Below are 20,008 nucleotides of genomic sequence, written 5' to 3' on the forward strand. Positions count from 1 at the left end.
GTTATGAATGAGTTGCTGGTATGTGTTAGCTGAGGGAGTTACCACACCAAGAATCCCCTGAATTGATGATATCACCAGTCCAGACCAAAAAAAAATGTTTCTTCCTCTCAAAGGGTGACTAAATATTAATTCTAGACCCAATAAGGGTATCACTGTTTCTTATTTAGAGCCATTTTTATCCTTAGCCATTGTAGCCATAGGGTTGCCTATGACAGAGGATCTGATTTGTTTAAAAAGTTCATCTCTATTGACCTGCCCAAATATTGCTCCTTTTTTTTCTGTCTGCCCATAATCACTATTATCAGAGTTATTAGAATATTAGGTAGTGCAGTGGATAGAAGGTGACCTTGGAGGCATGAAGACCTGAATACAAATCCTGATACTCACTAGCTGTGAGACCCTGGGCAAGTCACTTAATCTCTCATCCCCAGATTTCCTCATATGTAAAACAGCATCTACCTCATAAAGTTGTTTTGAAGATTCAATGAAATAACATATACATACTCACACATATATGGAAAGCATTATGCAAACCTTGAAATACTACATAAACGATGAGTATTTTACTCTTCTTCTTCTTCACTCTCTAGAATTAGCCAACAAAGGTAGGGATGATATCTTATAGATAGCCACTGTAAAAATGTATGTTTTTTTAGAAGCAGGGGAACAACTCTGAGGAGTTTGTTCCTATTAGAGCAATGCTATTAATTTATTGGCAAAATTAACTTATTGGCACCTTAGGAGGCACAGAGAGATGGCCCAAAGACTGTGGGACAAAGGACAAGTAAATTTTACCTCTGAAAGAAAACATAGCGTTCAGAAGTTTAGCACAAATAGCACTGAATTTAAAATCAGAAAGAGCTGGGTTCAAATCCCAGGAAAAGTCATTGCATTTCTCTGTGCCTCAATTTCTTTAGATGTAAAATAAAGGTAATTCTTCCTATAGTGTCTATATCCCAAAGTTGTTGTGAGGATCAAATGAAATAAATCTTAAATCAAATATAAAAATGTCAGTTAATAGTAATCATTTTTCTATCCTTGTGAAGTACAAAGCACACATTAAATTCTTAATAAATTGCCCTTGAGGTAAATTGAGCTAATAAGACATAGTTCTTATTCTCTATCATTTACCAAATAAAGTGGATGGACTAGCTGGGATCAAATAGGTATTTGATTACCATTAAGATAGTTAAGAAAGGCAGCAAATTACAAATGAATGGGAAGATTTTACACAAACTATAGATCCTAGTGAATGTATTTTCAGGATGAGGAATGATCACTGCATAATGAAGATGGGGAGAGGAAGGAGAGCTTCATAAAGTGAGGCAAAGAGAAGCCTTCTGCTTAGGGGATAGGTAGGCTTTTAGAACTTGGAATCAATATCTCAACAGACTGAAAAGGGGGAGGTGGTAGAAAGACTTGAATTGGACATTTGAGGGTAAGACGATCTCAAAGTGTGGAAATGTTGAGCAAGAAGATGACTTCACTGGAGCCCCCAGGAGACAGATGAGAGCTGATGCATATATATCCATACCTATATCTACATTTTGAGAGGGATCATAGTAGATCACAGTGGCACAGTAGAAAGAACACTGGACCTAGTCTTGGGAAGACCTAAGTTTAATCCAGTCTAAACTAAGTGTGTCACCTTGGGCAAGTCACTTAACTTCCATTCTGCTCTATCTCACCTGTAAAACAGGGATAATAATAATAATACCTGTCACAGAGTTGTTGTGAAGATAAACTAGATAATATTTGCAAAGCACATTAGAAACCTAAAAGTGCTAAATGAATGTTAGCTATTGTTATTATTATTATATTATTATTATTACCATTATTATTATTATTCTTGAACTCCTGAAAAAAGATGAGATTACTAAGGTAGAGAATGTAGAGAAAGAACTGAAGGTCTAAAACAAAGCCTTAGGAGATAGCCATAGTTAGGGAGTAGAAATGGGTCTTGATGGACAAGAAAGGAGCCATCAGATTGGTAAAAGTATTATTAGGGAAAATTTGGCAGTCAAGGGGAGGAAAGATGTAGGACAATTACTTGAGGGTACAATAAGATAAAGCAAAAGTTTTTTGGTTTTTTTTTTAAAAGGATATAAAAGACCTAGTCATGCCATAGGCAGCAGGAATGGATTCACTAGAAAGGAATGAATTGAAGATTAGAGAGAGGGAGGGAATAATTGATGGATCCAGTTTCTAAACAGAAGAGAAAATATTGGATCAAGGGGGCAAATAGTGAAGTTCAACTTGACAAGGAGAAGGATTCTTCTAAAAAATGGAAAAGAGAATGGGTGAGGATATATAGGGGCTTTGAGACACAAAGATGAGAGAAATCATGAGAGATGGACTTCAGTTTTCTCAGTAAAGTTGAAGGCAAGGTCATGTGCTAAGAGAAAGTGCAAGAGTGATGTGAGGAGTTTGAGGAGAGAGAAGGTTTGGAATAACTTCAGGTAATTTGAGAGTCAATCAGAAACCAATGAAAAGATCATTTTGCAGCAAGAGCAGAGATGGGTGGGAGAAATCTGTGAATCAGGCATAAGAAATTCCTTTAAAGAGCAAAAAGCTAGTTTATAGTTCTAAAACTCTAAATGACATAATATAGATAAATGGGAATGACCCTTGAGCCAAAGTTGCATTTGTTAAAGATGGCCTGGAACTGGCTGTTGGGAGCAAAAATTTATTTGTCTCCTGATCTAGTATATTTGGAGGCATGAGAGAATGAGGAAGCCACACTGGAGAGGATGGCTAGGGGTGTGATATTTTTCAGAGACAGCGAGCCAGGATTTCATGAATACTAGGAGCTCATAAGATAATAGGATATGGGGTTGAAAAAGACTTCAGAGATAATCTAGGTGGTTAGCCATTTAGTACATTTTATAGACAAGGAAACTGAGGTCTAGAGAGTTACTAAAGACTTTTCTAGAAGGATGGAGAGGAATATGCTTATAACAGAGTAGGACACAGTAGAGTTAGGGTTCTAGAATACTGTTAGGGATAGAGATGACAAAAGAGTAGGGCTAACAAGGAGGAGGAGGTGGTAAAAAAAAGCCAGAGGTAAGGTGAGGGAGGGGGGTGAAGTTGCCTCAGTATACTATGGTTATTTTTTGCAGGGGTGGGGAAAAGGAGGCATTAGTATTAGATGTGATAAGTACCAGTTAACCAGGGCCTTTATGAGGGGTCCCTTTCATAGTCTTATGATGATTGAATTGGTACAAAGGCAGCAGCAGCAGCAGCTTTCATAGTTTGCTGATCCAAATGCAGAATATCTGGGGCTGGAACCCAAGGGGAGCCCTGGATCCAGGGTCAATAACTATACAGTGATTCATTTTCCAGGATCAGAGTACATTCCCTTTGCAACAGCTCCATAACTTTATCCCAAGATGTTAGAGGTGAGACACACCTAGCAGCTGAAGGAGTTTGTACTTGACTCATTCTCTGATGATTCTGGGGAGCCCAGAGGTGAATTCCTCAAGTACTTCTGGCTCTGAGAATTTGGAAGTAGATTTTACTGTGCAAAGCAGATCAACTTCATTTTAAAAAGTAAATTTACAAAATGATCATACATATTTAAAAACTTAATTAATGTCAACCTGGAGTCAGAAACTGTATAAAAGGACACGTGAATAAATTTGTCACTTGGTCATTAGAACATCTGGATTGATAATACTAGCTAACATTTACATAGAGCTTTAAAGTTAATAAAAATAGCTAACACTTAAATAATGCTTCAAGGATATAGTGTTGTCTACATATTTACATAGCCCTCAAAGTACGTTTCACATATTATTTCGTTTGATCCTAACAAAAATCCTGTAAAGTAACTGCTATTATTGTTTCAGTTTTGCAAATGAGGAGTCAAGACTGGAAGAGGTTAAATGACTTGCCCAGGGTTCAGAGATAGTATCAGAGGTAGAATTCAAACTCAGATCTTGTTGACCTCAAGTTTAGCATTCTATCTACTGTACCACACTGACTCCCTTAGTAAGGATAATAATACACTTAAGAACATTTTAATGAAGTACTTTGTATCCATTATATAATTTTATCCTTGACTCAGTCCTGTGAAATAAACAGTACAAGGGTAACCATAGTTTGTATTAATACTGTACTTTAAAATAAGGGAGAGCATTTATTTTTCAGATGACGAAATGAATTTGGAGAGGTCAAATTATATTCCCAAGGTCACATGGTTCTCTCTCTCCTTCTCTTTTTCTCTCTGTTTCTGTCTCTGTCTGTCCATCTATCTATCTATCTATCTATCTATCTATCTATCTATCTATCTATCCATCCATCCATCCATCCATCCATCCATCTATCTATCTATCTATCTATCTATCTATCTATCTATCTATCTATCTATCTATCTGTCTGTCTGTCTGTCTATCTGTGTCTATCAGTCTATCTGTCTCTATCTATGTCTATCTATTCGTCTGTATGCCTATCTATCTCTATTTTTCATTTTGCTTAGGTGATACCAATATTTGTACTTTTCAAAATGCTTTTGTATTCATTCTCTTACTGGATTCTCATGATATCTCTTAATTCTTTTGATGGCACAGAGAAACAAAGCATAGCATATGCCAATCTCTGAAGTATTAAAGCTGCTTACCACCCAAAGAGAAAATAAGAAATGCATGATGGAAGTAAGAACATTTCACCATGTTAGCAGGGCAGAATTATAAAGAAGCTACTGAATAATAAAAAAGAGAACATCAAAGAAATGTGGGAGTTTGAAGGATAACGACTGGATTTGTGATGAGAGCAAGGGATCACTAAGGGATGCTTCATTGGCACCTACTCAATAGCAAAAGAGTTAGAGCAGGAGTTTTTAACTTGTTCATGACTGAAAGGGTTTGTGGATAGATTTCTGGGAGATTCATGAACTTGGATGGAAAGATATTTTTATTTTAATGTAATTAGTTTCCTTTGTAATCCTAAATATTATATTTTATGCATTTAAAATAGGGAAAGTATCCATAGCTTCCCCAGACTGCCAAAGGTATCTAAGACACAAAACATTAAGAACTACTAATCTTAAAAACAAAACAAAACATAACTTAAAAGAACTAGTGATTTTATTTGCAGTAAGATGTTATCTCATGTGATCCTAACCACAATCCTGGGAAGGTGCTATTATTATTATCTCTATTTTTCAGATGAGGAAACTGAAGCAGAGGTTTTGACTTGTATGGAGTCACAAAGTTTGTGTTGGAATCAGGATTTTAACTCAGGTTTTCTAGTGTTCTATCTGTTGTGCCACTTCACTGACTTAAAATCTAGAGGAAATCCCCAAGTATACTTCAGGTAGAACCAATGAGGAGGATTTATGGGAAAGCACGGGCAGGAATTGTACAGGGTTGAAAATCATGGGTGGTTTATGATCTGGACTCTTGAAGGAAGAGGTATTCACATTCATGAGGCTACCGATTCAGAGATATCCTGAAATCTACTTGATGATCAAAAGAATTCATCATTTGATGGCCAACCTTCTGTTGAGGAGCCTCTCCATATTTAGCTAGGTGAGTCTTTGACTAGCAGACACTTCATTTACTGATGAGTTTTAGATGCATTTTTAACATTCAGCACATTTTTTATTTTAATTGATTTAGAGTTCAAAGGGACCTCATCCTTTAGTCCAACTCTTTAATTTTGCAAATCAGGAAGCTGAAACCCAGAGAAACTAAACGGTTCACCCAAAGCCACAGGCAGTTAAGTAACAGAGTTAAAATTCCAACCCAGATTCTGACTTTAAATTCAATATTTGTTTCCTCCGAACTGGCTTGTGACTGTTGTCAGCTGTGCTACCAGTAGAATAGCTTGTTTGGTTATCCTTATCCTACAGATGTTAAAGAGACAAAACCCCTAGCCTTTAAATTTGGGGTTGATAAGGAAACAAAAAGACATCAGTTTGCCAATTTCAACAAATGCTATTTTCTTGACTAAGAAGTAATGATTCAGGGGTGCCTTGGTTTATTTTTGCCACTAGATGGCAATCTTTAGACATTTTAATAGCTCCTAGGTGAATTAATGTGAGCTGGTTGAAATGGACAGGGTGGGAAAAAGAATAGGATGGCTGTTGGATTGAGGCAGCATTTTATCGTGAAATCCTTCACTTTAGGAAATTGTGAATCCTAATGTTTCACAAATGGAAATGGGCCCAATCTCTTCACAAAACGAAGGGCCCTTGTCTCTTACAGATTTGTTAATTCACCACTTGTAAAAGATGAAGAACTTCTGAAGTTTTTATCTGATTCTAAGAATGCGTTTCTGCAGTCACAGTAGACAACTTGGCACCGGGAAAAGAGAACCAGCCTTGAGTTTGAACTCTAACCCTGGCATTTATTTGTGTGAACTTAATGTCTTTGAGCCTCAGTTTCTTAATTGGTAAAAAAAAAAATTGAGGGGGATGGGAACTATATCCTCACAAGGAGAGTTATAGACAATATAAGAGCTCATCAATCTTATTGTTTGCCGATTGCAGCAAGGCACATGACTTACTAGGGCAAAATATAGACCTTCCAGCAAGATGCTTTTAATTTACATGCTAAAATAAGGTAAGATTCCTTTAGAGATGACCTCAGTGAGGGCCAATATTATCAAGTGTGGCAGAAAGCAGGGAGACGTGCCTTTTGAAGGTGTTTGTAGGGATCATGGATAATAGCCTGTTTAGAAAAGGAATTCTCTACAGTGTGAAGTTTTTCACTTGCTTCTCTTTGTGGACGCTAGTATGCTGATTGTTCTAATGCCCCAGGCTTCTTATTAGCTTCTATTGGCACCCTAAAGAGACCAATTCCTACAAGAAAAACAAAAATCTGGTGCATGAAGAACCTGTTGACTCAACTGGGACAGGCAGTTGGATGGACAACTCAAATAAACACATGTTTTTGGAATGGCTACTGCAGATGGACAATTATTTGGGCCCTGAATTGAATAAGAATAGGAAGATTTCATCTGGGAAATTTAAAATGCCTTCAGCAATCCTAATTGTAGCGCTATCCATTATTTTTTTGATGTTGATGTTTTTAAGCTATCATTTGGTTGGGAGTCATGGAAGACTAATGTTCCCAAGTTCTTAGCACATTTCCTGGCATCCTGTAAATAGCTTAAAAATGCATGTTGACAGATTGACAGAAGAATCAAGGTTATGGGGAATGCAAAGAGCAATGGAGGTGAGTAGGTGCCAGCATATGACTAATGATGATTTGCATGCAAGAAGTAGAATAAATGAGATCATCATGGACATGTATTCTCAGAAATCGAGGTAGGCTGGTCACATAGCATAAGCAGAATATGTACAGTTTGAGAGTTGTACTGGTATTCATAAAATATGAAAAGATATTTTTTTCCTTTTAACCTTCCCTTCTCTCTCCCCTCTCCAAGCTAAGGGCTTGCTTTTCTGATGACTAAGCTTATTTTTTCCTTCCCCTTTTCCTTTTTCCTATCTGTATCCTTGTTGAGTTAAGTATATTCCTTTACTGTAAATTAAAACCATTAATGACATTCCATTTCCCATCTATCATATTTGCAGATTGACAAAAAGGAAAAATGATTAATGTTGGAGGGACTGTGGGAAAACAGGTACATTGATCCACTGTTTGTGGATCTATAAATGGATACAACTCTTCTGGAAGGTAATTAGGGGTAATACACAAAAAGTGTGCATGCACATTGATTCATTTATTCCACTCTTAGGTTCATACCCCAATGAGACCAAAGAAATAGGAATAGATCTTAGATATGAAAAATATTTATAATAACTCTTTGTGATGAAAATGCCCATTAATTGAGGAATTGAGTAGTTTTAATTGAATGGTTTATAAATGTGATGGAATATTTTTGTACTTTAAGAACAGAGGAAATATGTGATTTAAAAAAGACATGGCAGGGGGGCTGCTAGGTGAATCATTGGATAGAGATCAGGCTTGGAAATAAGAGTCCTGGGTTCAAATATGACCTCAGATACTTGACCCTGAGCAAGTTGTTTAACCCTAATTGCCTCAACTGTACCACTTTTCTACTTAGTATCAGTTCTAAGACAGAAGGTGAGTTAAAAAAAAAAAAACTAAAACCATAAAAAAACATGGAAAGAATAAGAGCTGATAAAGAGTAAAGCATGCAGAACCAAAAGAACAATTTATACTATAATATCAATGTTATAAAAACAAGTAATTCTGAAAACTTTTATAAACTGATGAATAAATTGAGAAGAACCAGGAGAACAATTTACACAATAAAAACAAACAAGCAACTTTTCAAGTGATAAGGACTATAATCAAAACACAAACTATCCATGATTGTAGAAGACCAATGGTAAAGCATGCTATCTACTTCCCAACAGAGATGTAATGGAAATAAGATGCAGAATGAGACATATATGTATGCATATGCATATACATCCACACATACTAAACACATACATACTTATACATACATCTAACCTTTCTATACAGCCAATGAGAGACTTTGTTTTGCTTGATTGCACATTTGTTACAAGGAGTTTGTTTTTCTTTTCTCTTTTATTTTTTAATGGAGTGGGGGCAGGGGTAGGAGGCAAAGAAAATCAATTTCTGTTGAAGAAAGTGGATAGATTTAGATTTAGATTTAGATTTAGGATAAAAGAAGGATATTTTATTTGTAGGCATGGTTTTTTTTTTGCAGGACTGTACTTATTTGTAATGCTTTTTTTTTCTCTTCTCAATGGGTGAGGGGAGGGGAAGAATTAAGAACTGAAAATAAAATAACATTGAATTAGAAAAATTAAAAAATAAACAGATGGGAGGTGCTATAGATAATGAATGTTACAAATCTCTTTTAAATGATGATGATGATGACAGCTAACATTTAAATAGTCTATTATGTGCCAGAATTTATTGTATACAATTATGGTGCTTAGTGTTTTAAAATTATTATATCATTTGATTCTTAGGACAACCCTGGGAGGTAGGAACTATTATTATCCTTATTTAACAGATGAGCAAACTAAGGCAACCAGAATTTGTACCCATGGTTACATAGTAAGCATCTGAGGCTGGATTTAAACATAGATCTTCCTGATTTCACTGTGTTAGTTTTATTTAATTCTTTTACTTTGTTAGAAGAGAACTTTCACAAAATATGTGGGGTAGTCTTTAAATGTTTGTTCTATAAAATCAAAACACATCAAAAGCTTAAAAAAAGAAATAGGAAAAGCTATATTTAGATCATAAGATAGTTTCTCATGGGGGATTTATGGAAAAATATGGTCAAGAATTACATAGGATGAAAATGTATGGATGAGTCGTGATCTGTACTGGTGGAAGGACTACTCACACTGATGATTGCAGTTCTACTTAAGAATGGAAGAAGTCCAGTCCAGACAATAAAAACTACATGACTAGTTCATGGAGAGATGGGAACTGGATCTCTGATTTCATTGGATTGGGAAAGTCCTGGATGAAACATCTTCTTTTTGACTTGGTCTCGCCCAGGGTCCTATAGCCAGTATGTACCAGAAGTAGGGCTTAAATCCTTAAATTCTTTCTGCCTCTGTGGTCAGTTTGTTATGCACTATGACATATTAGTATCAGATTTCTAGAAACTCTTGCAGACACTCAATAGAGTGGTCTGTGAAAAGAGGATTGCACGAGGACAAAAGTCCTGGTAGTAAAGACTGCTTGACAGTGGGATGGGTTACTTAATGGAGGTTGGAACATTGATATCTGTGGATTGTGATAGAGGTGTTGATGATGACAATTGATGTTGATGATAACAATGCTGGTTGGGGGCAATGGCCATGGCCAAACAGGCCACAACAAGGGTAATGATGGACAATAATCTCCCAGTGTTAAAGACTGGCTAGATTACATTATACAAGGCTTTAATTATCTGAAAAAAGACATTTACTGGATACTTTTGGTTAATAGTTCATACTGTAAGTCATAACTATCATCTCCACAGGCACATAGAGCTGGTCTTCAATGTTGGCAGAGTAGATCTATGATTTCAGGGGCCTTAGAGAGGCCTTCCTGCTTTTCCAAATATCTCATTTACTTACTACTAAATACAGTTCCTCTAATAGAGAATAATCTTTCATTTCACAATTGGAGATAAGGCTTAAAAATGAAATATTCCTAGTAGAAGTAACACTGATTTCAGTTCACATTAGAGTGAAGGACAGATAATAGATTCTCTCTTTGAAGGTAGGTTTTACTGTGGGAAGTGGAGAGAAAGAATGGGAGGGAATTGGGATGAGAAGAGAATTAATATGTCTAGGGAAAGGACTCTGAACCCATGAAAAAAAAACCTTTTACTTTGTGATTTTTCCCCCTAAACCCAGTCCTATAGGTCCCTCTCCATCTCAAAGTGCCTCATCATTTACCAAAGATCATAGCTAAGATGTATCCTGAAGCTGTGGTCTAAAAGGAAGCCTCTTTTGCAAAATTTTTCTTGGAGGTACAGAACTTGCCATCATAATAGCAAAATGTCACAAATTCTTATTTGTATTATATATATATATTTCATATATACATATATTAAATCCAATACTGCCTAAAGATATGGCCATGTTATGGCCCTAGTCAGCTTTGATTTTACCAGGCTTAAAGAGGCTTCAATTTGTTATAAATTGGCAGAAGAGCAGAACAAGCTGAGGGCATTCACATCCTCCCCTTGTTTTCCCTGTGTAATTTCTCATCATGACTCAGCTCAGCATTATAGCAATAAATTTGTTCTTGCTCCTAAATCCTGTCTTTGTGGATGGTATCACCAGACAGTCCCACTTCCCCTCATTCACCAAAATTCAGATTTATTTTTCACTCTTCAATCTCTTTTACCTTTATGACAAATCAATGGCCAGATCTTGTTAATTCCACCTTTAAAAATCTTTTTATTCCTTTCCACCCACATTGCCAATACCCTAGTTTAGTCTCTCATCACCTGAGCCTTCAAGTTGGCCTTCTTGCTTCTAGTGTTTCCCCTCTTCAATCTATCCTCCCCATAACTGCCCACATAGAATCACTTATATTTTGCTTTGACTATTTTACTACTACACCGTTAAAAGACCTGCAATGATTTTCCACTGCCTACTAAATTTAGCATAAACTCCTTAGCCTGGCACTCAAGGTCATCCATAATATATCACAAACTTATCATTTCAGCCACATCTATGCTTTTCCTTGTCATTCTGTATTCTAATAGAACTGAACTACTTGCTGTCCTTTGGTCTTCTCTTGCTGCCTCCTCTCCATGACCCTTTGCTTTGAGCATCCCTTATGCCTAGAGTGGATTCCTCTTCTCAACCTTCACCATATATATTCCCATCTCATATTGGTCTAATGAAATCTCTCCCTTCAAGATCCAACTCAGGTGCCTTCTTGATTTCTCCAGCTAGAAAAAAGTTCTTGAAAATTCTGAGCATACGGTCTGTGCCTCTACTTTGTACTTTTTACATTCTGCCTTAGAGTCTGGCACGGGTGTCTAACACCTCCCGTTACATCACCATCCACGGTCCACTAGAGTCCTTTAGATGCTGAGACCTTTAAGGGTAGGGTTTGCAGTTTATTTCTATTCAGAGCTCAGCATAGCACCTAGTACAGAGCAGGGGCTTAATAAGAACTTGTGGAATTGAACTAGTTGACATGACAAGATAGAAATGTCATTCTGTTTCCTTGCACACTTCCAAAGAGGAGAGGTAGTACCCAGTCACAATATATTTAATCTTATGTTTTGTTACACAGAAGTATATTTCCAGGGGAAACATGAATCTGGCAAAATAGTTGGTGATATGAAAAGGAGGATCTTCCCTTGGTGGCACTGTGTATTGGCTGATGACCTCTCATTGACCATCAATAATTTGGATTAGGTTGGATTGAAGATGGTGCAATTTCAAAATCAAAGAGGGACAGACTGGGTCAAGAAATGACCAGGTTTTCATGGGCAGAAGCAACTGCATTAGAATTTGGCTTCTCCCCAAGAACATTTCCCTCTGGGTTTTTAATATGGCATCAAAGACAAACTGGACTGAAAACTGCCTGATGTCAGCATTTTCTGATGAATTTGCTGTGTTCTCCATTGACTTAAAAAAAGCTGGAGGGAACTCTATTCTTCTCACTTAATAAGACCCATCAGGCCTAATCACAGCCATGTTTTGGGACAGATTTTGGACATAGGGCTGGGGCAATGGGATAGACAGGAAAAAAGATGGCTTTGTGACAGACAGAAGCTTCTCAATGCTTTTAGGAGCTGTTCAGGACCAGGTTCATCAATTCACCCAAGCCAGAATACCATGACCCAACATTTATTCATTCTGCATCTGTATTCTCAAGAAAAGGGATAATAATAATAAAATGGTAATAACTGATATTATTGAGCTTCTGCTACCAAGATTCAATTCAATCAACATTTACTAAGTCCCTTCTGTGTATGCACCAATGTATTGGGTAGTGGGAGAAAATGTCAAGTTTCTCTCCTTGGTCTCATGTGTTTTATAGTTTAGTAGGGAGAAATAACATATACAGATAGCTATAATTCACAATGATGCATAACATCTGCTTTAGAGTGGTGAAACAAAATACTGTCTAACTAAGGAAGAAAGAAGACTGAAGATCCTCCTTACAGATGGGCAATCAGGAAAGGTAGCATTTTTGGGTTAAAAGTATACTTAGACATTGGACAAACAAAGAGAAGAAAAAGGCTATTCTAGCCATAGGAAACGAAGTTTGTGAGCAATGAAGACAAGGAAAGGGGAAAGTTCATGGTGTATCTGGGGAACAAATGATAACCCAGTTTTATTGAATTACTGAGAATATGAAGGAGAGAAGAATATGATAAGGCTGGAAAGATAGGGCAGCACCAGGTTGTGGAAGGAGGTCCTAAGGAATCACTGAAAACTTCTGAGTAGAGGAGTGACTTGACTAGTTCTATTAGGGATATCATTTCAGAAATGGTTTGAAGGGTAGCTATTGTGCATGTGTATATGCATGTATGTGTATATATACATGTATAGTAAAGGAGGGAAAGACCTGTTAGGAGCCTAATGCATTGTGGAGGTAATTTGGATCTTTTGGGATGATGGCAATGGGAGTGAAAAAGATTAGGCAGATGAAAAATAATTTGTAGAGGTAATAGTAACAGGACAGTGTGGTACAGTGGCTAGAGTGCCAGACTAGGAGTCAGGAAGATCTGGGTTCAAATTGTGCTCTACTATCTCTTAGCTATGTGACTGAATAAGTCATTCATTCTCTCTGAGTTTCCTCATTTGTAAAATGAGGATAATAATATCTACCTAATAGGGTTATTGTGAGGATCAAATGAGATAATGCTTGTAATGTGCTTTGCAAATCTTAAAGCATTATGTAAACACTAGTTATATACTGATAAATACTAGTTATATGCTAGTCTGTAAAATCAATAGGATAAAAATTTTAGTGCATTTACTTGGGATGATATAGTCAGACATTAAAAATATTCAAAGTGCAAAAATTCGGACATTATTCTAGCCAAATGAATCCAGAGGAAAATATCCAGTAAAATTGACTTGAGAAGGAAAAATATTCCTCTATTTTATAGGCTGATTACATTGTTGACCTCCTACCCTTTTAAAGGGAATGGATGTGTCCTAGTGGAAAGAGTGCTGGATGTGGACCGAGAAGAGACCCAGCCTCAGCTCTGGCCTCTGACACTTATTAGCTGATAATAATACACCAGCCTGGGCAAGTCGCTTAACCAGCTCTCAGAGCTTCTCTTTCCTCATCAGTAATCACAGTATAGAGCTGTGGTGAGGACCAAATGAAATAATGCATGTAATGTACTTTGTAGACATTAAAGTGCCACATAGAGTATTGCAAAGATGAAGGGCAATTTAAAGTTCTTAGAGCTGAAAACTGCATTAAGATCTTTGGGACATCTTGTATAAATGGCAGCTAGTTGTCTTCTAAGGATGTAAGAATATTTTTTTTCTAGGAAGGGATGATTATGTTAATATATTACACACTGTTGGCTAGTCACCTATTTATTTGGAAGGCACAAGGCCTGAGCTTTGGGGTGGAGATGCTGGGAATATAACCAAGAACAGCTAACTGGTCCCATAAAGGAATCAAATACATGACTGCAGTCTCATTAACAACCTATTGCAGAGAAAGAACTGTGGGAGTAGAAACACAGAAGAAAAATATTTCCTTGATCACATAGTTCAATGGGGATATGACTGGGAAAGTAGACTCTAAACAATCATCCTGGTGCAAATATCACTAATATGGAAATAGGTTCTGATCAATGACACATGCAAAACCCAGTGGAATTGCTTGTTGGCTCCAGGAGGGGGGTGGGATGAGGGGAGGAAAGAGTATGAATCATGAAACCATGGAAAAAGAGTCACAATTAATTAATCAATTAATTAAAAAAACCCCAACAACTTATTGTAGGCAAAGACACTGTCATATTCCATTAGGGTGCTCTCTTAGGCTCTGTAAGCAAAACAGAACAAAATGACAACACATTGATGAAGGTTGCTGCAGCTGGTCTTTGGAATGATGAAGGCTCAATAAAGATTTACTGACCACATAGTGATCCATGTCAATAGATTAGCACTGCTAGAGACTTGAGTTCAAGTCTTGCCACCAATCCTTGCTAGGAAGGTAGTAAAGGGCCAATAAATCACTTAATTAAGTGATTTATGAGATCTCATTTGCTTCATTTATCAAATGTGAATCACGATATCTGTAATACATTACATAATGGAGCTGTTCGGAGGTCCAGATGAGCTACATATTTGTAAAGTGCTTTATAAATGTTAAAGTGTTCTAGAAATCTCAACTATGATTATGATGATGAACACTACAAATGGATTTTCCCAAGTTCGGGAGTGTATTGTCTTTTGTTGATTTGAATAGGTTCCAAAATTCTTGTGAATGAAATTTGGTTTTTGAGGCAGATTTCTTTTCAGCCCAAGTGATCTCTTAAACATATTTTATTAGTTTCTGTTTAAGAGGACAGAGACTGTGCTATTCAGACACTACAGTGAATAAAGCGCTAGCCCTGGTATCTGGAAGACCTGAATTCAAATCCAGCCTCAGATACTTACTGGTCCAGCAATCCTGAGCAAGTCACTTAACCTGTTTGCCCAAGTTTCCTCAATTGTAAAATAGAATAATAATAGCATCTACCTTCTAGAATAGTTGTAAGGATCAAATGAGATAATATTTGGAAAGTGATTAGCCTGGTGCCTGGAGCAAAGTAAGTGGTATATAAAATAGGAGCATCATCATTATTATCATCAGATCTCTCTGGGCCTCAATTTTCCCATTTGTAAAATGAGGAATTTGGGTAAAATTATCTTTAAGGTCTTTTCCAGAAGTTAAAATCTTTGATTCTAAGATATCTCCCTTAGGCATTGCCATCATTATTTCATTGTTAAAGAGATTCCAAGTTGATGTCACCCAAGCTGATTAAAAAACAACTACTATTGTCAAAGAAAGATTTGTCATCAGAAGATTCCCTGAGTGAACAATACTATGGCAAAGCATTTGGTAGCTTCATTTATGTCTGCTGAGCTGCTCTCTGCTGCATCCTTCTTCTTGGTTTGCCAGTTTTCCTTTTTAAGGGATTATACTCAGCTTCTGCCCAGGATAGAAGGGGACAGCTAAGATGACATCAGGAATTCGCAAAAGTTACATTTTGCTGAGCCAGAAGGTTTGAATCCTTGCCACAAAATGCATGCAACTCATTGATCATGTGTTCTCTGCAGGCACAAGAAGGGTGGGGTGGACAGAAGCTCAGGGACCTGAGACTGACAATTCAAAAATTCCCATGAAAAAAGCAAACCTTCTTTCTTCCTTTTTATCAGCACTCTCACCAAGCTTGCTAAAGATAGACCAGTAGAATTAGAACTATTTATGATGTGATTCAGGAAAGTCAAGGAGCACCTAAGGCATGGAAGCAGAAGAGATTCATTTATCTTTCCCTAAAGGCTGTGGTCACTTAGTTTTCTAAGATATGGTAATGGGAATCAAAGCTTTTATATATCAATTAAGTGTATGTATTTCTCATGGAAGGGACAAGAGAAAAGCAATAATATCTTATGCCTGAATAACAACTTATTGTTCCATGTCCTTTTTATGGAGTCTTATGAGATGGCAAAAAGGCAAAATGTATCAAGTGCTGAAACTGGAGACATGAAGATTCGAGTTCAAACCTTGCCTCTGACATTTACTAGCAGTGTGGATCTGAGCAAGTCACTTGATTTCTCTCAGGCTCAGTTTCCTCATCTTTAAAATGGGAATAATGGTACATCTACCTTGCAGGATGGTTGTGAGGATCTAATAAAATAGCATTTATGTTACTTTGAAAACTTTACATATAAATATTAACTATTACTATTTCCCTGGCAGATCAGTTCTCTTAGAACAGAGGACTTTCCCTTTTATGTAAAAGTTTTATTGATGCTTTAGAAACAACACTGTCACTTCCCAATGTCATCTTCCACATATAGAACCCCACCTGGAAAGAAGAAATGTCCTTCCCAATATTCTCTTTCCCATATAGAACCCATCTCAAAACAAGAAAATATGTTTGAGCAAGACAAATAAAAACTTTGGCTACAAATGAAAGCACATTTGGTTCACTGAGAAATATTAGGCTTTTTAGTAGAATGTTATGAGGATGAGAGAGAAAGAGAGACAGACAGACAGAGACAGAGACAGAGAGACAGAGAGAGAGAGACAGAGAGACAGAGACAGAGAGAGAAAGAGAGACAGAGAGACAGAGAGACAGAGAGACAGAGAGAGAGAGACAGAGAGAGACAGAGAGACAGAGAGAGAGAGAGAGACAGAGAGAGACAGAGAGACAGAGACAGAGAGAGAAAGAGAGACAGAGAGACAGAGAGACAGAGAGACAGAGAGAGAGAGACAGAGAGAGACAGAGAGACAGAGAGAGAGAGAGAGAGAGAGAGAGAGAGAGACAGAGAGTCTTTGCATATGTAAGGTTTCCCCTCTGAATATCAAAGACTAGTGGCATGTAGGAAGATATAATTCTTATGTGTGAGGTGATACAAGAAAGCCAAGACCCCAAACATCTAGGTTGGGATGGATGAGAGAAAGGGATATGGGGTAGTGACCCAATAAAAGCACTTTCCCAGATTTCACTTGAATAGGCAACTGTTCTTCCTTCCAGTACTTTGGGAAGAAAAAAAAAAACCTCACACAAAAGTAAAGACAAAGGCAGGGCTTCTGGGGAAGAGACAATAGAATGTGATGAAACACTCTCCTGTGTAAGCAGTTAATGAGGTAAAGACTTCAGACCGTTGACTGGTTTGATTTAGCGTGCAGTCTAATTTTAGGGACTGAGGATCCAATTTCCTGATGTGCTCTCTTGACTAAGTATGAATGATTAACATCTCTCTCTTCCCCCTCTCTCTGTCTGTCTCTGTGTCTCTGTGTCTGCTCTCTCTCTCTTTCTCTCTCTCTCTCTTTCTTTTGGAATGAAGGAATAGTACTAAGAGAGACAGGGACAGAAAAAAGAGAAACAGACAGAGAAAAGATAAAGTACCAGCCCATTATAATAGGGCTGGATATTATATAGATTTGGATAGTCATTGGGTCAAACCATTTGGTAAAATATCCCAAACAATTTGAGATAGCAGGTAGCATGAAGAGTAGGTTTTTTTGAGGTGGGGAAGACCTGTAATTTTATTGGAATCATAACCAACAATGAGGAAAATCCTCTACCAAAGTAGATCAATAACAACTTTGCAGGCTTATAGCTTTAGAGAGTTGTCTGGGGGGGGGCACTGATAGGTTAAATGATTAGCCTACATGGGGGGGTCACCTAGCCAAAGTGTGTTAGAGACTATCCCAGCACTATCATTTGCTATTTTTCTGACATTAAAATGTGAGTTCCTGGAAAAAGGGACTATTTTATCCCCCTTTCTTTGTATCCCCAATGCTTATCCTAGTGCCTGATACATATTAGTAAGGACTAAGTAAACGACTTGTCCACTGACCGACTCTGACTTTGGCAAAGTCATGTAACTTTTCTTGGGCTCAGTTTAGTAACCCTAAAATGAAGGGATAAGACTAACTGATCTCAAAGTTCCTTCCAGTTGTAAATCTGTGACCCTGTTAATTCACGTCTGGTCCCTAAATTTGAGAGTCTCATGTGCTATTGTGCATTTTATGCAAGTACCTGCATGTTAATACACAATGTTAATTGATCTCATTTGCATTTATTGATTTTCTTCAATAATTCCTCCTCATTTGAGATCATACTTGTCAGTCTCCTCTGTTTTCTTTTCTTGCACTTTGTTGAGGTAATACCTTATAAATTCACCTGCTTTTCTCAGGCTCAGTTTTGCTTTAGAATAATTTACTTTTACTATTCCCCAAAGGATTCTGAAAAGTAGCAAAATAATAGCAAATGTCCTGGAAGATTAAATCTTTCTTTCCCTTTTTACTGTGAAGTCTTAACCCTTGGCATGTTCTCCTGGTTAGCCATGATTCTCAAATGGACTTGTACAATCCCCTTTTTATTGGCTTTACTTTCTTGGGTTTCAAGTTGACTTGGCTTGGGTTCGTTAGCCTTCTTTTAAAACTTTGGGCATCCATCCATCCATCCATCCATCCATCTATCCATCCATCCACCCATCCATCCTTGACTCTGATATTGTGTCCCTTGCCAGTTCCTCATGACCACATTGTTGTGTGTTATGCTAGCTTTATCTCCAGTGGAATATTAGAGACAAATGTTAAAATGGAAAGAGCACTGGAATGTGATTCAGAAGACATGAATTCTAGTCCTGATTCATTTGAACAAATGCCCAAGCCTCTATAAGTTTCATTTTTATTATCTGTCAAGTGTGGGGTTTGAACTAGAACAATGAACAGAAAAAAAAATTAATCCAGGTTTGGATCTTAGAAATCACACAATGTGACCCCTTTTATTATACAGATGAGGACACCGAGGCCCAGAGAGGGGATAAGACCTGCCCAATGTTGCACAGTGGGAACATTTGTGATATTACCTCACAAGTCTTTTTGACTCCAAATCTAATGTTCATTCTATTGTACAAGGCTATTGTCCACGATTGATCTTGTCTGTGATTCCTGTTACCAGGAGGTCGAGGTTGGTGGATTTCTTGAGCTCAGAAGTTCAGAGCTGTAGTGTGGCAAACTGTTCAGAACTACATCCGGCATCAGTATGTTGAGCTTCACACCCTAACTGAACATCAACCAGGCTACCCAAACAGGAGAAACTGCCCCAGTTTAGGACAGAGGTCAAAACTCCCATACCAACCAGTAGGCTTTGAGTGGTTGCTGTACTTGCAAGTGAGATAATCTAATAATCTAAAATAATCTAAAAAAACAAAAACAAAACATTCCATTGGGCTTAGATATACTCTCAGGCCTATTCCAACTCTAACATGGAATATTAGACTGGGAGTTCTAAGGGGCTTTGGAGGCCATTTGGTCCCTCTGATTCTGTGATTTAGAAATTCTTGCCTTGGGCATGTCCTTTGGTTTGCCATGCTTGAATGGACTCCTTGTTCCTCAGGATTTCTAGCAAGGGTAGGTTAGTTAGGGATGCTTGGTGTGGCTCCTAGTAGTCAATATAATGGGCAATGATTGTTCTCCCACATAAAAGCCTCTTTTGACTCCATTCTTGGAAGTAGCATGCTGGATTAGAATGATGTTTCTTGGAATGACATTTCCTATCCTTTTGAAGGATTTGTAACTTAAATCCTAAGCAGACTATATGTAGCTTTTCTATTCATTTACAAGAAAAACATCAAAAGATACATCTTGATTATTTTCTTACAAAAATGAATAATACAGAAATATGTTTTGCATGATAATACACGGAAGCCCTGCTTGTCAGTTCTGGGAGGGGGGAGGGAAGAAGGAGGGAGATAATACGGATCATATAACATTGGAAAACTTACATGGAAACTTGTTATTAAAATAAAAAATAAAACAAAAGACACATCTCAAGGATGGCCTCTCATAAAGATATTTCACTGAAGGTTGGCCTA

At 37.3% G+C, this 20,008-nt stretch overlaps 1 protein-coding gene across 1 annotated transcript in view; it reads right to left on the minus strand.

Moving 5' to 3' along the window:
- Positions 1 to 20,008, minus strand: part of GRIN3A (glutamate ionotropic receptor NMDA type subunit 3A) — a 235,045-nt gene that overhangs the window by 33,598 nt on the left and 181,439 nt on the right. The gene's annotated exons all lie outside the window — the stretch shown is intronic.

This window comes from Monodelphis domestica, chromosome 7 (genome assembly GCF_027887165.1).
Source record: "Monodelphis domestica isolate mMonDom1 chromosome 7, mMonDom1.pri, whole genome shotgun sequence".
Lineage (NCBI taxonomy): Eukaryota > Metazoa > Chordata > Mammalia > Didelphimorphia > Didelphidae > Monodelphis > Monodelphis domestica.